The sequence below is a fragment of the Ornithodoros turicata genome, chromosome 9 (genome assembly GCF_037126465.1).
Source record: "Ornithodoros turicata isolate Travis chromosome 9, ASM3712646v1, whole genome shotgun sequence".
In the NCBI taxonomy this organism is placed as follows: Eukaryota; Metazoa; Arthropoda; class Arachnida; order Ixodida; family Argasidae; genus Ornithodoros; species Ornithodoros turicata.
The window spans coordinates 25318256-25335757 of record NC_088209.1 but is presented as its reverse complement, the minus strand read 5'-3'; the positions used below and the strand labels follow the sequence as shown (position 1 = coordinate 25335757).

Below are 17502 nucleotides of genomic sequence, written 5' to 3'. Positions count from 1 at the left end.
GATATATATACCAGTATAGAGTAGTATATACTATAGAGATGCTAGTATAGTAGAAGGACCGTGCTTTTACTCCGCCCTGCCGCTGGTTTACAGAGGTCTTAAAGAACCCCGGGGGTTCTTTTAAGGCAACGATACAGGCCAAAACTTTTACAATTGTCGCTGTAGCTTTATTTTCCTTACCGAAACATTGAACGTTCCTCCTCTGCGGCCTACATCGTAGACCGCATTTTGATAACCTGGTTCTTCCCAATCCATGTTCATTTTCCGAGGAAAGTAATAGACGCGATAGCTTCCAAGTACGATTTGTCTTACCAGCATCGACCGTATATACGACACCGAGAGAGAACGTATACACTGCATCCTCTCGAGGAAAGAACTTTTTTTTTTCTTCTTCTTCTTGCTTGAAAAATCACGCGTACCGCCTTCTAACTCTATTTTTACCCAATCCAACTTTACGTACGTACGTACGTGCCTTAAGCAGTCCTGGACTTAAACGAAAACTCATGTCGGTATCAATGGCAGCAGAAAAGAAAGAAAGGAACGCAGGTTTCGTCCGCGCACTCCGGTCATCAAGGAAAGTAAAATGCCAACGTAGAGACTCCCTGCAGATTCCTCCCCAGGTAGCTAAGAGACCTCATCCATTAAAGACTTTCGTCGTTGAAGATTTCAGGAGCTCCCCTATATATTTCATGGCGAAGAAAACATGTCAGCCACTGCGAAAAAAAAAAAAAAAAAGAAAGACGAGCTGAAGTAGCGTATGTTAAATCAAGTTTCTGGCTGTCAACTAATATATCGGCGAGGCTGCGAAGCTGTCTGTCTAAAAGAGTGACTATGAAGTCTGCCTCGGCGAAATTCTTGTTACGAGTTAGACAGTGACAAGATTACGTTTGGTTTCGTTACGTTTAGTTTCATCACTCAAAACAATGACACTGAGGCTTTCCAAGTTTAATATGTACAAGACCACGCTTCATCAGGTACAAACATCTTTGCTTGTAAAATGATGAACGGGGAGTTTCATCGCCAGCGGCGACACTCTACCTAATTGCTGATGGTGGTATCAGGTACAAAATCAAATGGTGAACTCACACAAGCATACATGGACACGAAAGAGAAGGAGAGAGATATCGGGAAGAGGGCAAGAATGCGAGGGTTGAATAACAAGAGAGAGTATACGTATGCAATACATGTTAAACTGGAAAGCTCTCATTGTTTTGAGTGCTCTACTTACACTATACCTTCCTCTGCGTTGGTTTCATCGTTCTGTTTCGTGGAGTCACAGAGGCACACAGAGTCAACTCCAAGTGCCATAAACATGTCATGTATAGGGGCCGCATAAACATGCCCTTCGACGTTTACTCTTACAGAAATTGACCTTATGAAGGGACTTTAACTGGCTTCGTCTCGCAGGGACCCTGACCCCTGGGACCTTTTTAAGCACAGGCTTGGCTGCTGCGACACGATGGCATGCTCCAGCTTCTTCGGCGTTGTAGGCTTTTTCGTTTGTGTCGTTCCTGCATGGAACGCGTCCTGGCTAATTCTCGCTGCCCTAGCTATGCTGTGTTTTACAGATATCGAGCATGTGATCATGAAACGTGACCAGTATCGTAATGCAAGAGAGCTTGTACGAGTTCGGGTGGACACGATTGCTATTGCACCGCTCACAATAGCATCAACCGAATATCATTCAGCACCGTTTCCATTGCTGGACTTTGTAAGGGACACTAACCCCCCCCCCCCCCCCCTCTATACGCTTTAGCTGAATGCATCTCATATTTGTGGCTTTTATGTCTTGCGCAATGAGACATTACCTGGTCGTGAGGGGTACATGCGATGACTTTTGGGACAGTGATATGAATTTTATGCGGCGTACGAAACAAACTTTGACATGTCAAAGACCTGGATCTTTATTCACCAATCACCTCATTGTTTCATATCACGTACTGACCAGTGCGCCCTGGAATACGGAGCCACAAATAATTTAACGGCAAAGTTTCACGTCCATCATTACTTCATGTAGTAGTTGTTGTTGTTGTTGTTGTTGTTGTTGTTGTTGTTGTTGTTGTTGTTGCTTGTCCAGCAGAAACCACGGAGTTAGTGAAAAGTTGCAATCATAATTAATTAATTAGGCACCAAGTTTTGCACTTAAAGAAACTCACAAAGCGCGAGATATGATGAGAAATATTTTCGCTGAGCGGTATCTTATCAACTCCACTCACAAGATCGCAGCAATGCGCGCAGGAGCGAAAGCTGCACTATAGCAAATCCACTTGCTAGCTCTCTCTCGCAAGTGTCGGATCCAATATGCCGTCTTCTTTGAGATCTGTTCTATCATGGTGCATGCATTTTCATCTCTTCATACAAAAATATGTAGTAGGTCCTTCATAGCGCCTTTCATCGAAATGAGATTTTATTCGTGAGGTTTGACCACGTTTTCATTTTGGCAGCGCGTAGCTAAAAGCACTTCTTGCGCTCCGGGCGAGTAGTCGCGTCAGGGGTTGTTTTTCGCCAGGTAACTCATACGGACGCGGGCACTCGTTGACTTCACTATGGAGGACAAACCCCCGAGACAAAGTTATCGAGCAGCTCCTCATGTATCGCGGATATGAAATCCACTTACGTTGGAGTGTCAGATAGGCAGATGTGAGAGATTGGGTGACGATGCGTTGTGTTAGTGCATGCGCCAGGAGTCTGTGTGTGTGTTCTTTTCTTCCTTTCCTTTCCTTTCCTTCTTTCTCTTTTCCTTTTTCTTTCTTTCTTTTCCTTTTCTTACCTTCTTCCTTTTTTTTGGAATAGCAAGCCGACCTCCGTCTGGCTGACCTTTCCTTCTTTTTTCTTAACAAACATATTCCCCCACCCTATGTGTGCGTCAGAAACGTCGAGTGCTTTTCTTTCTTTGGAAGGGATAGTCAACCGTGGGGATCAGAAGAGAGGAGGGGAACCCGTATTCGTAAATCTTTTTGCAATCATCAGAAGGGAGGCAACTTGTAGCGCCCCCTACAGGTACCTTATTTGATTAATCTGGACAGAAGCATAGAAAGTAGCACAATGACTTGTACAATACAGAGTAAGTATATGGCTGCCTGTAACGCTATCAACACCACCACCACCACAAAGTATATATGATAATATCGCGTAATAGTTAAGTGGGTTACCTTAATTCTAATAGTCACAGAAATGGAGAACGAGAAAAAAGGAAAGAAGCACAGAAACACCACGACGGGCTACATACTTATTTGGAATGCTGCGCACCACCTTTGTTAAGAACTTAGCAGAGTTCTCGTCATTTTACACATGTATTTTTCTCTTTTTTCCTTACTAGACCTGGAGTAGCTTGTACCGCAGTGAGCGGGCTCACATCTCCATTTTTTTCTCCTGTCATCATCATCATCATCATCATTATTTGGAATGCAGGAGCCACACGTCCAGAGGTCGGAGTCAATATTCAGAACACGACAGGTGTAAAAGAATACTAGTAAAGACATGCGCAATAGCCATCAAGCCTCTATCCAAGTGGAATCGCACTCAGCAAAGATCGTAGTGACCAGCCCGGTAATGGTTCCGGGAAATTCATTCCCAATGCGAAGCTGTGGACATCATGGACCACGAGCCACGGGCTGACAGACGCGTGGGAACAACTTAGTTTGATAAACATTACGTTGGAGAAAATTTCCGCTCTCAACACGAAAAGCTAATTCACTGCATGATCAGATGGCTGTTCCTTTTCCCAAGGCCCACGGGACGGCCGAAACCCAATGTCGAGACATTCCCGAGTGTAAGACAGATCTGCGGTAATTTCCCCCTTTGGAATATCGCCGACCTTATGGCTGACATATTGATGAACGCATCGATGCAACCTCCCTTCGCCCAGGCGGATGAAACGGGGCCTGTTGTGCGGCCCTGACAAGATTAGTCGATCGAGAATGCGATCTGCGACAGAGAGATATATATCCCGCGGGACTGGCACATCGTGAGTGGCACAAAAGATAAGGATTTGCATTGACGTCTTTCTTGCATGCTCAACTCTATATTGCATGAACCTCCCCACCCTCCAAAGCCAAAAATAAAGTTGTTGTTGTCTATATTGCTGCTATATGGCTCATCTTGTGGAAGACGCCCAGAAGATCTGAAAGTTACTGCCATTGATGAAAAAGGCGGGATTGTCTCTAAGGGCACGCTTGGGCACAAATAAAGCCTGAATGACGAACGGACGGACGGAATGACGGAGGATGAGGAAAAGAGAACATCCCGGGTTAGTTTTTTAGAAGTACACGCTTTATTCGACAGAATCCTTCATTTTAGGACCGCTTGGATTAGGATAATTTCGTTACTACCCCCCCGCCCTCGCCCTAAGAGCTTTCATTTCACATAATAGTTTTTTTTTTTCCTCATTCACAGTATGCACAGTGGAGACGAGGCGGCTTTGAAATCAGACTCTTTGGTCAACGCGCGACGTAAGGCAGGGACTTGCTGTGGCGGGGAACGCGGCGGAGTTGGCCTTACGTGGCTAACTGGTCGACAATCCTCAATTGCCATTAAAAAGTGCATTCTTAAAACAAAACTTCACCGCATAACATGTTCATAGCCAGCCATCATCCCGAATGCCATCGTTCATTCCCCTGATTAGTTGAAAACGGGAGGCGTACGTCTTTTTATGACACTTATGCGGGTAAGGTAATTCTTGATGGCGCATGGAAGCAAGAAGACAAGGACATAGGTAGAAGTAGACAGGACAGCTGCAGACTCTCGACTGAGGTTTAATCAAAGAAAACAGCGTCTTAAACGCAAGGATCAAGGTTACTGACTATCAGCCCCCTACACTGAAAGCACAGAAGGCGGACCTAACAATGTACGGAGAGGACAAAGGGGATGCGCTTAAGGCGCTGTTTTCTTTGATTAAACCTCAGCTGAGAGTCTGCAGTTTTCATGTCTACTTGTACCTATGTCCTTGTCTTCTTGCTGCTATTCGCCATCATGAACCTACACCAACTACCCCGGATTGTTCCTATTGAACAAGGTAATCCTTACAGAAAGGGGTGCGCCCCCGTGTTTACCACAAATCAAGGGTGATCATTCCGTGCAATGACTGACCCTCAGTGCGTTAGGAGTGTAACTCGAACAACACTCAAGTACAATGGGTATGTTGAAGAGGAACATAACGTATCAGGAAATATGTTGTCTTATCATGCAGAGTTTATCGCTTTACAAATAGAAGTCAGGCAAAGCGCGTGTCTGTCCGTCCGTTGCAGTCTCCTGTAAAGCGTGCTTTCACTGCAAGGGCGCAGTGTACGCAGGAGAAGCACTCAAGCAATAAGTCTCTCCACCGCTCTCTCCTCTCGCTTTCGCACTTCATTGTATTCCATGTCAAGTAACACACCTCAAAAACATTGTCATGGCTGTACGGCCGCCAACCAGAATCCCGGCAACGCTTTTCCATACATCGCGCTCCAATATGCACCATAGGTTTCCGCTTACCCCATTCCAAATACCGACCCACAAACGAATGTGCACATACCATACTGCGGAATTTCTCCCGACACGAATAATCGGAATGTTCGCCATCCTGGTTACCAACCTTCTTCCCTCCGCATCGCCGCGCTCTGCTAGAAGCGCGAGCCTTCGTTCTAGCCATAGATACCGACGAACGCCGATCCGACAAGCAATGAATGTCGGGAATCCGGTCGTACCGAATGCAGTGACGACGTAATTGCCACCCGTGGTTGCGCCAGCCCTCGGCGAGGTGTACACAGCAGGGTGGTGGCGCTCGGCAGATCAGCCGGTGCGTCCTAGAGAGACGAGCAGGAAGAAAATGTGGAGGACGTCAAACTGCGACAACGTTAACGCCCGTAATTCCCGGGACAACACGCGTTGTTCCCTAATTAGCATCATGGCCTTGGAGCGCAGTTCGCTGGTCGATCGGGAATTGTGCAGTCTAGACAGATATATTGACTGCTTAGAAGAGCGTTCTTGACAGAGTCTGCGAATAATATTGGAAGTCGCAGGAGTATTGTAGGCTGCACCGATTGAAGAGTATCGAGCATCGTGTCATGTGATATCAGAAGTTATCCTAACTACTGCTGTAAAATGCGTACGAGTGGATCCCGTCACGTAAGTTGGAGCCATGAGGCGTTTGCTGTACACCGCGTTGTACGGATGACCGTATAAAGAGAAATTTTTGGGCGAAATATACTGCCACGATCGACCTACCAATCTGAGTTGAATTCAAAGGGGAAAAAAAGCATGGAAATGTATGCTCCAACAACATGGATTCCAGCTACTCCATTGCACTTACACCTGCATGTTGATGAAGATAATGAAGTAGAAAAAAACGGAGTTGAAAGAATATATGACCTTGTACACAAACTGACTGACAAAAGATCACTCCATAAGTTGAAAATACCAGAGACGAATATATAAAAAAAAAAAAGCCACGGTCAAAATACATTGTCTGCATGTCCTGATATCTTGACCTTTAATATAGTGTTACGCCCACGACCTACTGGATTAACGACCACGTCATAATCGGCAACCCCTATGAGGAGCCCGTCCGTACGATCCTCTAGGGGCGCTACTCATCGGCCCGCGAGATCTGCATCATGATTGGACAATGGAAATTTGAATTTTGAACGCGCAGAAGCGGACATTCGACTACCGTAGCAGACGACAGCAACAGCTCTTATGAAAACGCGTAGAATGATGATGATAATCAACTTTATAAAGAAGCAACTCCCGTGGGACATGCACCGCTTGTACAAAAATATACTAAGGTAAGCTGAAGTACAAAGTATTGCAGAAATTGAGGAAGCAATAACCGGGCCGATGAGTAGCGCCACCGCTAGCTTCCAAATGCGGCGCTGGGAGGGGGTGCCTATGACATGGTCGTTATAATCTAGTAGGTCGTGGTTACGCCACTACCACACAAAACCTTCCGAAGGTGCAAGCTCGTTTTATATTTAAGATCTTGTAATTTGTTTATCTTCGTCATTGTCGCTTATAATAAAGGTTCTCAATTCCTTGTTTTTTTAGACTTATACAGATACCAGCTTACTCGAACATAGAGTACGCACAGTACCCATCCACAGGATGTCTGCTCGACATCCCACACAGTGGTCTGTGACCAAAGCAGTTTTGACGTTCCTGATCGACACACAGGTCTCGTGAACAGCCTGTGAACTCAAGACGTGTCATCTCATTCTGCAGAGAGTCCCACCCTCACCTCTCATCCTCATACGTATTACCGTCGTCGTTCTTTAACCTTCTGTTATTTTATCCTTTATTTCCTAGTTCTCTTCTTTCTATTTATTTTATTTTTATTTATTTCTCTTTTTCGTTTCTTTCTTTCTTTTTGTTTTGCGGAATAGCAAGCCTACATAACGTTTGGCTGACCTTTCCCCCTTTTTTTCTTTTCTTCTAGTAAATATATCCCCCCCCCCCCCATTACTCAAAACATTCCAACAACCATCTATCACGTTTAGCAAATGCCGCTGCGTCGTACTGGTGTTGTGTGAATGTTTGAGAAAGTATATGTACGACAGAACGGTCGGGTAAGCCGAGTCGTCGGTAAGCCGTGCCAGTGTAACGTAGAGAATTATTTCAGACATGGCAGTCGTCGAAAAAGCCAAACAGCGCAGCGGGAATCGACATTTGTTTCGACAACATTACATTTCGACAACATTTGTCGACGATTTGTTTCCCGGCACGGGGGCTTTATCGCTTTTAAAGTCGAACCGCGCACCTCTTCGATTGCCAGTCGAGCGCGTTAACCAATTGCGCTACGCTGGCATCTGCTTTACACTGCTTTACGACTTATCAAGGAGTCTCATTCAACTAGCGGGAACACGCACTCAAACTCTCCACGTTCGCTCTTACATTTCTTCTCATACACACACATACGTACAACACAAGTATACTGTAAAAGGGCGAAAAAGAGTAATTTCACTCCTTATGGAATAATTTTGGAGTAATTTAGAGTACACCTTTTGGAGTAATTGGAGTAATTTTACTCCTTTTCGAGTAATTTGAGTAATTTTTCTCCTTTTGTGGACTAAATGCATTGCCACAAAAATTTGTCTCTTTAGGGAGTAAATGTACGGGACCAAATGAACGTCACAGAGTGGGGACTGCATTTCCCGTTATGTTATTCTAAGTGACCCCCAGGTACATAATTCGTCTGCATGAATGAAAATACTATGAATTAAAAGGTCAGCAGCGATATGTCGAGTGATATAAAGTCTTGCGATATGCATAGGGCACAATTTTGTGAGAAAGAACCTCTAACTATTTTTTCCTCTGCGTGGGTGGAGAATTGCTAAGTTAGCTAAGTTATATAGCCTTATTCCATCAAGTTGACGAATAGCACATATTTACGTAGACTGTTGCTTTCGGGAGACCGTCTTGCGAAGTTCAGTGACTATTTGCAGTCCTGGGGAGTAAATTTCGGGGTTAGGGAACTAAAATAGGGAGTAATTGCAATCTAGGGGACTAGAAACTGCAATTACTCCCCATTTTACCTCCCCCCCCCTCCTTAGAGTGTACGAGGCAACGGCATCTGACGAATACGATGGAAAGTAACTGTTACTTTAAAGTAATGTTACTTTCCATCGTAACTATAGTGGTTGGCACATTTGAGCGGCAATCAAGAGGCGCAGTATTAATTCCTGTCGCTGCCTTGCTCATTCGATGACTGCCCTACTTCGATGGGGCAACGTCCTTCCTTCTGAAGATGTACGCGGTCAATAAGAAGTGTTATTACACAGCAACTGGAAGTGTTATTTCAGAGGCTATTGTGCAGAGCAGAGAAAAGAAGGAAGAAAGAGAAACAGTACAATATATAATTTCATTTCCTGCACGCTTCGTTGCGTGTTCGATGAAGGACTGAGCATTTGCAAGGTGCTCGTGATCAACACCACAATTTCTCGCCCTACTTACACTGTTTCGGAGTGCGGATCTACTCATCATTCCGGGGCCCTCAATATAATGGGAAAGATCTTTTTCCTTTCTCTTCGCTACGCTCACAATCTCTTCGGTTCATAAAACTCGAAACTTTCGCTTCCGCGTGCGATCGCGTGCTACGGTTGATATATAGATGCGTAGCACACGCTCCAACGCAACAGCACACTTCTCTACGTTTCGCTCGACGCGAAATGCCCCCTCTCCCACAGCGCACAGTGTGTGAAGTGAAAATGAAATCGACATGCGTGCCAATCATTCGATGTTTGTGCTGAGGGTCGCCCTGACGGCGTCATCTCCAATGTAAGAACCAGGGTTACGGAATGGGATCACCCATTCCATTCTAATTCCATTCCGAGGAATGGAGATTTGTGATAATTCCATTCCTTTCAATTCCTCGGAATGAAAAAGTACGGTCAATTCTCACTCCTGGAATGGGTTGGCAACCCCATTCCATTCCTTTAATTCCAGCGATAAAAGAATTAGGACCGGTAGCCGTACTAGCTAGCCCAGCAGTGCTATAGAGGAGACTGACATTACCCAGCACGGAAAAAGCACAAAGACAAGGTTATTTCGCCCTCCTCCTCCCCCTCCTCCTCTTCTTCATTGGCATCATCATTACAGGAATTTTCCACTAAAGTAACTGGTGCAAGTGATGTGGGATTGCGGGCCTCACACTAGTGAAGCCGAAATCTCCATTTTATTTTTTTCTTAAAACCAAACCAAACCATCGCCCTTGACCGTGTGGCACACAGACCATTACTACATTACTATTCCATTCCGCCTGCGAAGAAATGCCTAATTCCATTCCCATTCCATTCCATTCCATTCCGGGCTCTGATAAATCTGGAATGATTACGGAATCATTCCAACCCCGGAGTGGCTATTCCGCAACCCTGGTATAGGGACTATGCTTGCCACCGCAAAAGGACATTTTAGTGGAAGACTGAAAGTTAGAGAACATTGCTGCGCTCGCAAGCAGTGATACAGGAGGACATGTGACGTATGCGTGCCCAAAGCTTCCAAATATCCATGATGACCGCGATTCCCCTAGGTGATTTTAAGCAATGTGAAAGGGGAAGTTACCGACAAGCCCCGAACGTGTTATTAATCGTGCAACAAATCAACTCACTCGATCATCTTCCAGTTGTTGACGGGCTGGGTTCTCCGTAAATATGTCTTCTCGCAGGTCGTCTGCACTCTTTTACAGGACATTTGTCCCTGCAAGAAAATTCCAAGAACAATAAAACTGTAAAAATTACATACGGAGTGTAACAACGAATGACATTGATTCCTACAGCCATTCATTATAGTGTCGCGATAGTACTACTAAATAGAACACGAAAGAATGAAAGACATACGGCTGTAACGCACTCTGGCATTCACGCTCCTCTAGGCGACGAACCGCCAAGGGAGACCATCCAAGTAGAACGTATTGTCTTTGATATACCCTGTGTTTTCCGGAAACATTTCGGTCCGACTTTGGAAACACATCCGACAGAATCAGACCGTGAATTCGAAACGCACACACTCCAGTCACATCGCAACTAAACGTAGGGGGGACCTCCGTCGCACTGCTACGCTACATCGAAATGGAAATGCTTATACGCATGAACTCTTATCTTTAAAGTTGGAGATGCAATCTAAACAAAATTTAAAAAATCTGTTCGATAGCCTGATCCCTCAGAGCTTTTACTTCACAATTTTCGTCATAATTGCGCTCATAGATTTTTGGAAAATTAAAATTGAAAATTGCTAGCAACACTGCGTCGAAGTGGCCGCAAGCTGCGCATTGCTCATCACGCGCGGCGGAAAACTACATTCCATGCGGACAACACTGGGTCTAAAACGAAAACGAAAGAAGTCGGTGACGTGTCGGCCATATGTAGCCACCAGGACCAGCAAGTTATTCATATCTGCTTACTGCTGCAATAGACGCGGACACGGAGTTAGAACATAAAAGAGACGTCAAACCACCTGCAGACTCTCAACTAAGTGAAGTTTATTGAAAGAGGAAGTAAACTTCACTTAGTTGAGAGTCTGCAGGTGGTTTGTCTCTTTTATGTTCTAACTCCTTGTCCGCGGCTATTGCTGCAGTAAGCCGATATGAACTTGTACCAACTACTACGCTTTGTCCCTCGTGTCCAGCAAGTTAGTCGGGAACATAGATCAATGTTGCTTGAAGAATAGGGGATTATTTGCCGCCAGATGTCGCCCCGAGACGTTTTGCGTCAAATTTTGTGAGCAAATTAAAGCGTCCATCACTGTCATATTTCTAACTTTGCGCTGGGATTACCAGCAAGAAGCTGCTAGACTATACCGTCGACATAGACGGCCGGACTGCTGCTCCTACGGTAACTCCCAGCTGTAATATTGTCTACCGTCTACTAAGTATTCCGGCTGTTCCATTAGAGTCCAAGAAACATTGAAGACCATTTCAGGTTGCGCCCTAGCATAACGCAAATGCAGAATAAGGCACCGTAAACAGAAGCGAAAAACTGCGAGACGGGAACATCCACCGTATACCTGGCAGCAGACGGACCTGCTGTTACCGTGCCCATAGGGCAGCCATTTATTATGCAGATCATCGCGCACGCACCTCACTCTAAAAGCAGGTGCGGGCGTTGCGTTTTCTTTCGTTTCATCCGGCGAGCGTTTAGAAACCGAGCATTAGGAACTTTTTTTGGCAAACTTCTTGTCTTGGATAGCGCACTTCCAGGTTGGGTAATTGCTCCTGGCTGACAGCTCTCGTCTCCACATTTCAAGAGTGGGCGGCGGTAGGTCGATTATACTTAGCTGCACGCACGCGTACACGTGAAGGGGCTGCAGATAATGCATGCGTCGAACGGCTCGAAGAAATTCCCGTGCATATCCGAACCGTGGCGACCATGCTCGGCTCACGGAAAAGGCGGTGACGTACCTCCCACTGCAGCAATGCGGGAGAAGCGGACCTATGGAAGTGTCACAGGTGACGAGGTCATCTTCCGCATGCCGTGACGGCATGTGCGAGTAATGGAGTCTGTGAGAGGTGGCCATCACCGCATTATTGGCAACCGTAAGCGAACACAGCTTTCACTTCTTAGCTTCTTAGAAAAGGCGTACGCCTCCCGTTTTCAACAAATCGGGGCAGATAACGATATAATTCGAGATGATGGTTGACTAGGAGCGTGCTGTGCGGTGAAGTTCATTTTTAAGAGTGTAGACGAACGAACTGTCTGTTTGAAGAGGGATGGATTTATACGTGTCATAATTGAGGTATAAAAGCAAGGTTGTCTAAACGTAACTATTCAAAGTAACAGAGTTACCTTTCTAACATTACACGACGAGATGCATTTTTTTTTTTTTTTGATGACTACACACTGAAATGCGTAGAGCTCGGCTGGCAACCGTGAAACAAGTCGCAGACCGACATGTACCGTCCTTTAATATCAAAAGAAAAACAAAAACGAGTAGCCCAATAGGAAAAATAACCTTATACCATATCCCTTACTGTCTTCTTACTTGAAATACGACTAAAAGAACATCGTTCCCTGACAACTAAAAAAAAAAAATACTTAGAAACTTCTTTTACTCGACTTCCGATCTGCCACTGAGGTATACGGCAATAAATAAAACAAATAAAAACATGTTTCCACTCTGAACCATATAGACGCTTTCTGATAGCATCCACCCTACACAACAAAAACATCAATCTTCCCTACCCAAGACAATCGCGACGTACGGGTCGTCCTGTTCCACATTGCGACGAAAAAAGAAATGGCGTCGATGGCGATAAAACAACGCTTGCTCGAACAGAAGCTCCACGATATGCCACGTCGCAATGCAAACACCGCTGACACAATCGAGACGGCTTTTGATGAATCGCGAGAGCGTGTCGCGTCGCGAGTATCGCCGAGGAGGCGAGCGCATTGACACCAAGAGCCTGCAAAGATTGAGGTTATCCGGCAGCAGATGTAATTGTATTCATGCATGTGGCGATTTGTCCTACCCCATTTTCGCCGTGACCATACCCGGCCAACACCGACGGAAGAGAGGGAAAAAAAACGACATGCACGTGCTTTGTGGATTAGCGGTGGCACTAATGTGCTGACCACATGTACAGCCTTGACGGTCGCGCTTTCTTTATGCACCGCACACAGGTTGGAGTAATGATTGTTTATGCGCGCATATGGTATTCGGACGGGATGACTGTGCTTATGTAATGGCGTGTCTGATATCCTTGGTCACTTTTCGCTTTGTTTAGAGGGCGTGCTGAGGTACGTGGACGAAGCTAATGGTGCGAGAGAGTGTAATGATTATTATAAATGAAGGATAGATGTGATACTTGGAGGTTTACCAAATGTTTGTCTACGTGTGTGTCTGCACAACGATGATAATGTTTGTTTTAGGAAAGACGATTTGTTGGATAGGTGATCGCAGGACTGTACTTCCGTGCAATTTTACGCAAAAAGTACTTCGCCAGCTAAGAAGCACGATGCACTCTGAGCAGTGTATGCATTTCAGGATTAGCAAGCCAGCTAGTCTAGGCAGATCTCTCATTACAAATCCCTTCACGAAACAAAACCAAACACACCAAAAACAGGACTTCACTGCATAACGCGGTCAAGGCGCCAGCCAAACATTCAGAACGATATCGCTGCGATATTGAGCGATTTTCTGAAACTGACTAGGGGTCGTACGCCCCTTCTCCTCAGCAAATCAAAGCACAGAGCGACATAGTTGTACATGGCTGCGATACCTAGTTATCTTTGCTGAAACAAATAAGGGGGCGTACGTCCCTTCGTTCTCAGCAACTATATCGCTCGATATCGCAGCTATATTGCATCGATATCTCTCTGCAGATGCGGCTATACGCTCCCTCGTCCTCAGCAAATCAGGAGACAGAGCGGTATCGTCCTGAATGTTGGTTGACCTTAAGCGTGGCTTGCGGTGAAGCTCTGTTTTTGGTGTGTTTGTTTTTGTTTCGTTAGGGGATTTTTAAGAAGAGGTTAGCCTGAGTAGCTGACCTGCAACTACAGAAGCGCATAGTAATCGTATTTTTATTCGCTATGTATTAATTCTCGCGAATCGCGCATTCAGTGATTTGCGAAGTTATTTGCGAGTATTTAATTTCGCGACTCCAGGGCTGTTTCCTTTCATACTTGGGTAAATTACTTCTAAAATGTAATTAAATCACATTACTCCAGCTAGAATTTAATTAAATACATTACTCATTACTGCAATTGAAATGTAATGAAATTACATTACAATTACTACGAAAAAGTAATGGCATTACAAAGTCATTTCAAGCTTAATCGTAACGATGTTGAGGATGCGGAAATTCATTGTCGGCGTTGGAGTTCTTTCAACTCGGCAGTTGCCAACTCTCTTTCTGCCAAGCGCCAACACAACACAGAGTCCATTCTTTTGTAAAAAGTAATGAGTAATGTCATTAAAATTACTGCCCAAATGTAATTAAATTACATTAGAAATTGCATAATGTCAAAAGTAATGCATTACATTACAAATTACCAGAAAAAGTAATTCATTACTGTAATTTCATTACAGTAACGACATTACTACCCAGGTATGTTTCCTTTCGCGGGATAAATGCCAAGCTGTGATCGCGAGTACAATTTTTCGCGATTTTTGGGCGGTCGCGATATTCGCGAAAATTAATACATCGCGAATAAAAATACGTTTACAGTATAAGGCTTACAGTTTTACAGAAAGTACGTACGCCTACAGCTTTCGGCAAGCGGAAGATTCATTCGGGGTTCTGCTTGCCTATAAGCGTGCTATACGGCCAAGTTTCCTTCTCAGAGTTCATGCTATGCTTAGAGTCTACACTCTTAAAAATGACCTAACCGCATAGCACGCTCCTAGCCAACCATAATCTCGAATGATATCGTTATCTGCCCTGATTTGCTGAAAACGGGAGGCGTACGCCTTTTTTGTGACAATTATGAACAGCATAAGTGTCACAAAAAGGCGTACGCCTCCCCTTTTCAACAAATACGGGCAGATAACGATATCATTCGAGATTATGGTTGGCTAGGAGCGTGCTATGCGGTGAAGTTCATTTTCAAGAGTGCAGAGCTGTTCAGGAGCCACAAAAAGGAATCAGAACGCCGCCAAACATTTGCTGCAGAGTATATTGCCATATTACTTTATTTCCTGCTGGTTAATAATAATCAGGGTGTAAAAAAAAATGGCTAAAGCCTCAAGCTTCCAGTCACTGAATGCAACCTAATACACTTCATAAAACATGTATTCTACGAAGGCAAATCGTCATTGATTAAACAAACTGTTGAAAAAAAAATAATACTTTTCCTTGAACGTGATCGCTCATCAAATCGCCTGTCAGGCGAAAAGGAAATTGCATTTTTTTTTTTCTCATTTCCTTGTCGCTCTAACGTACACATATATGGGCGGGCTCTGATAGGCATTTCTATGTCACGAATGAGAGGTCACTTTGAAGCCCGTGACAAGCTAATCAGGACTTCCTCCCAGAGTTTGTGATCGAAACATACTTCGTTCTCAAACACACACTGCCATTGGAACCTATTCACTCGACAGGTGTTTTTTTTTTTCTTTAGTTCTACACGAAATACTGTTATAGGTAAGCGTTCATAGCATGCAATAGTGGTATAGTGGTATAGTAATAGAATCAGTTATTGAGTGTAGCACAGCTTTCACGGGCAGACGCCAGGTGGCAGACGCACTGTTCCGCAGAGTGCATGTGTCGTCTGGCTGTGTGCTTTTGTCCGAGAACAATGTGTTGTACTCAAGCTATATGACTGTATGACTATATGACCAGCGGCATGGCAGAGTGGGTTAAAGCGTCCCCCGCTCATTTGTGGTAGCCAAGGTCGTGCTGAAGAATGGGAGGTGTTGGGTTCGAATCCTACCACCGGCTGTGCTGTCTGAGGTTTTCTGTGGGTTTTCCGAAGATTTTCCAGACGAATGTCGCCACAGCTCCTCCCTCAAGTCAGCCCACGACGCATACTAACCCCCCTGTCCCCCACTCCTTTCTGCTGTCCTCTCTCCATCTATACGCCGCTCATAGCCACAGTTGCTACGCGGCGCTAACACGGAATTTAAAAAAAAACTATATGGCTACATACTAAGTATGGCCGAACGTTACTCTCTACGTTGTAATGTAGCACTATTAGTATTAATATACAGTCATGTCTCGCTTAGCATACCTCGCTTATCATAGAGCACTCTTAAGTGCTCTATGTTGTGTCGTCTGAGTTTGTCTCTCTTAGCGCTTTTATCGTCAAGGAACTGTACCAACAAGCCCTAATGGATGTTTTACTGGACCTAATTCGCTTAGCCGATGAGTCAATATCGGGAGTTAGAGGGTGGGCTCTGAGGCATCCAGGTAAGCCAGACATGACTTGGAGTTTTGGCAGCAGTGGCGTTAGCAGTGGTATGGGTGCATTTTGCGATTTAACGTGCGAACTATAGATGCATGTTTGATAATATTCCATTCTCTGGAAGTGCTACCACTTCTCGTACGGTGAAGCTACATCAATGGAACAGCTGTGCCTAGTCAAAGTTACGTTGTGCACTTGTTTTGCACCTTGTTCACTATGCGGACACAGGGCTCAGATGGATGTCTCAATGCAGCATAATCAGGCCTCGTCAGGAATTGCAAAATTGCCCCTTTGCAACGGCAAACAGAACGATATACCCCATGATTGCCATGAGCCCAGATCTAACAGAGATTCTAGATTGCCTATATAGATGAATGGTACATTTTCCAAAAGAATGGGAGATCTTGCAGGATGGCGACATAGAATATGGGTTTCCGAAGCGAGGTGAAAATAAAGGACAACGTATATTTGTCAAAGCAGTGAAGGAAATCGAAGGCCAACAGCGGTTCACATGACGGGCGACAAACAGTAGCCTGTTTGTTTATTTGTTTAGTGGTACACAAAATATCAGGAACTCACTTGAGATAACAAGCAAGACAACATAGAAGCAAGAATCGAAATGGTTTCCCCGGTTCGTGGAGCCACAATCTCCATATTATTCTGAATCCCTATCCAAACCGAAACCCAGATCTCGCCGGTCTTCTCGGTCTCCTGGCACCCTTTTTACCATGGCGCCGTAGTACCTCCTGCATCCATCACTCATGCGGTTCGACAGTGTTAGGTATCTTTACGCCGAAAGTTTTCAACGCGCCATTAAAAGAAAAACCTTTGATGGTAACACTTTACAAGCCGAATATCGCTCACTCTTGGATCAGAACTTCATCCATATAGCACGGTGAAGTTAACCATTCCACAGAACGCACATTGCTCAGAATAATATACCGTTATCACTCCCAGATGTGTGGAAAGCAGGGGGCGTACGCCTTTTTGTGACAATTAACGTGACTGAACAAGTACCATACAAAACTGCGCACGCCTCCCATTTTTAACCAATCAGGGGGCAGAACGATGTCACTCTGGATGGTGGTTGACTAAGAGCGTGTCATGCGTTGAAGCTCTGTTTGAAGAGGACTTGCACTGTAGCACGAGTGGCTCTTGTATCAAACGTCACTGCAGCGGCATCTGCACATTCAAA

The 17502-nt window shown here is 44.9% G+C and overlaps 1 long non-coding RNA gene across 1 annotated transcript in view; it reads right to left on the bottom strand.

Annotated features, from left to right (window-relative positions):
* Positions 1–17502, bottom strand: part of LOC135368451 (uncharacterized) — a 99858-nt gene that overhangs the window by 41095 nt on the left and 41261 nt on the right. The window contains exon 2 of the long non-coding RNA XR_010414779.1: positions 10079–10167. This is a non-coding gene — a long non-coding RNA (uncharacterized LOC135368451). The remainder of the gene's footprint in view (positions 1–10078; positions 10168–17502) is intronic.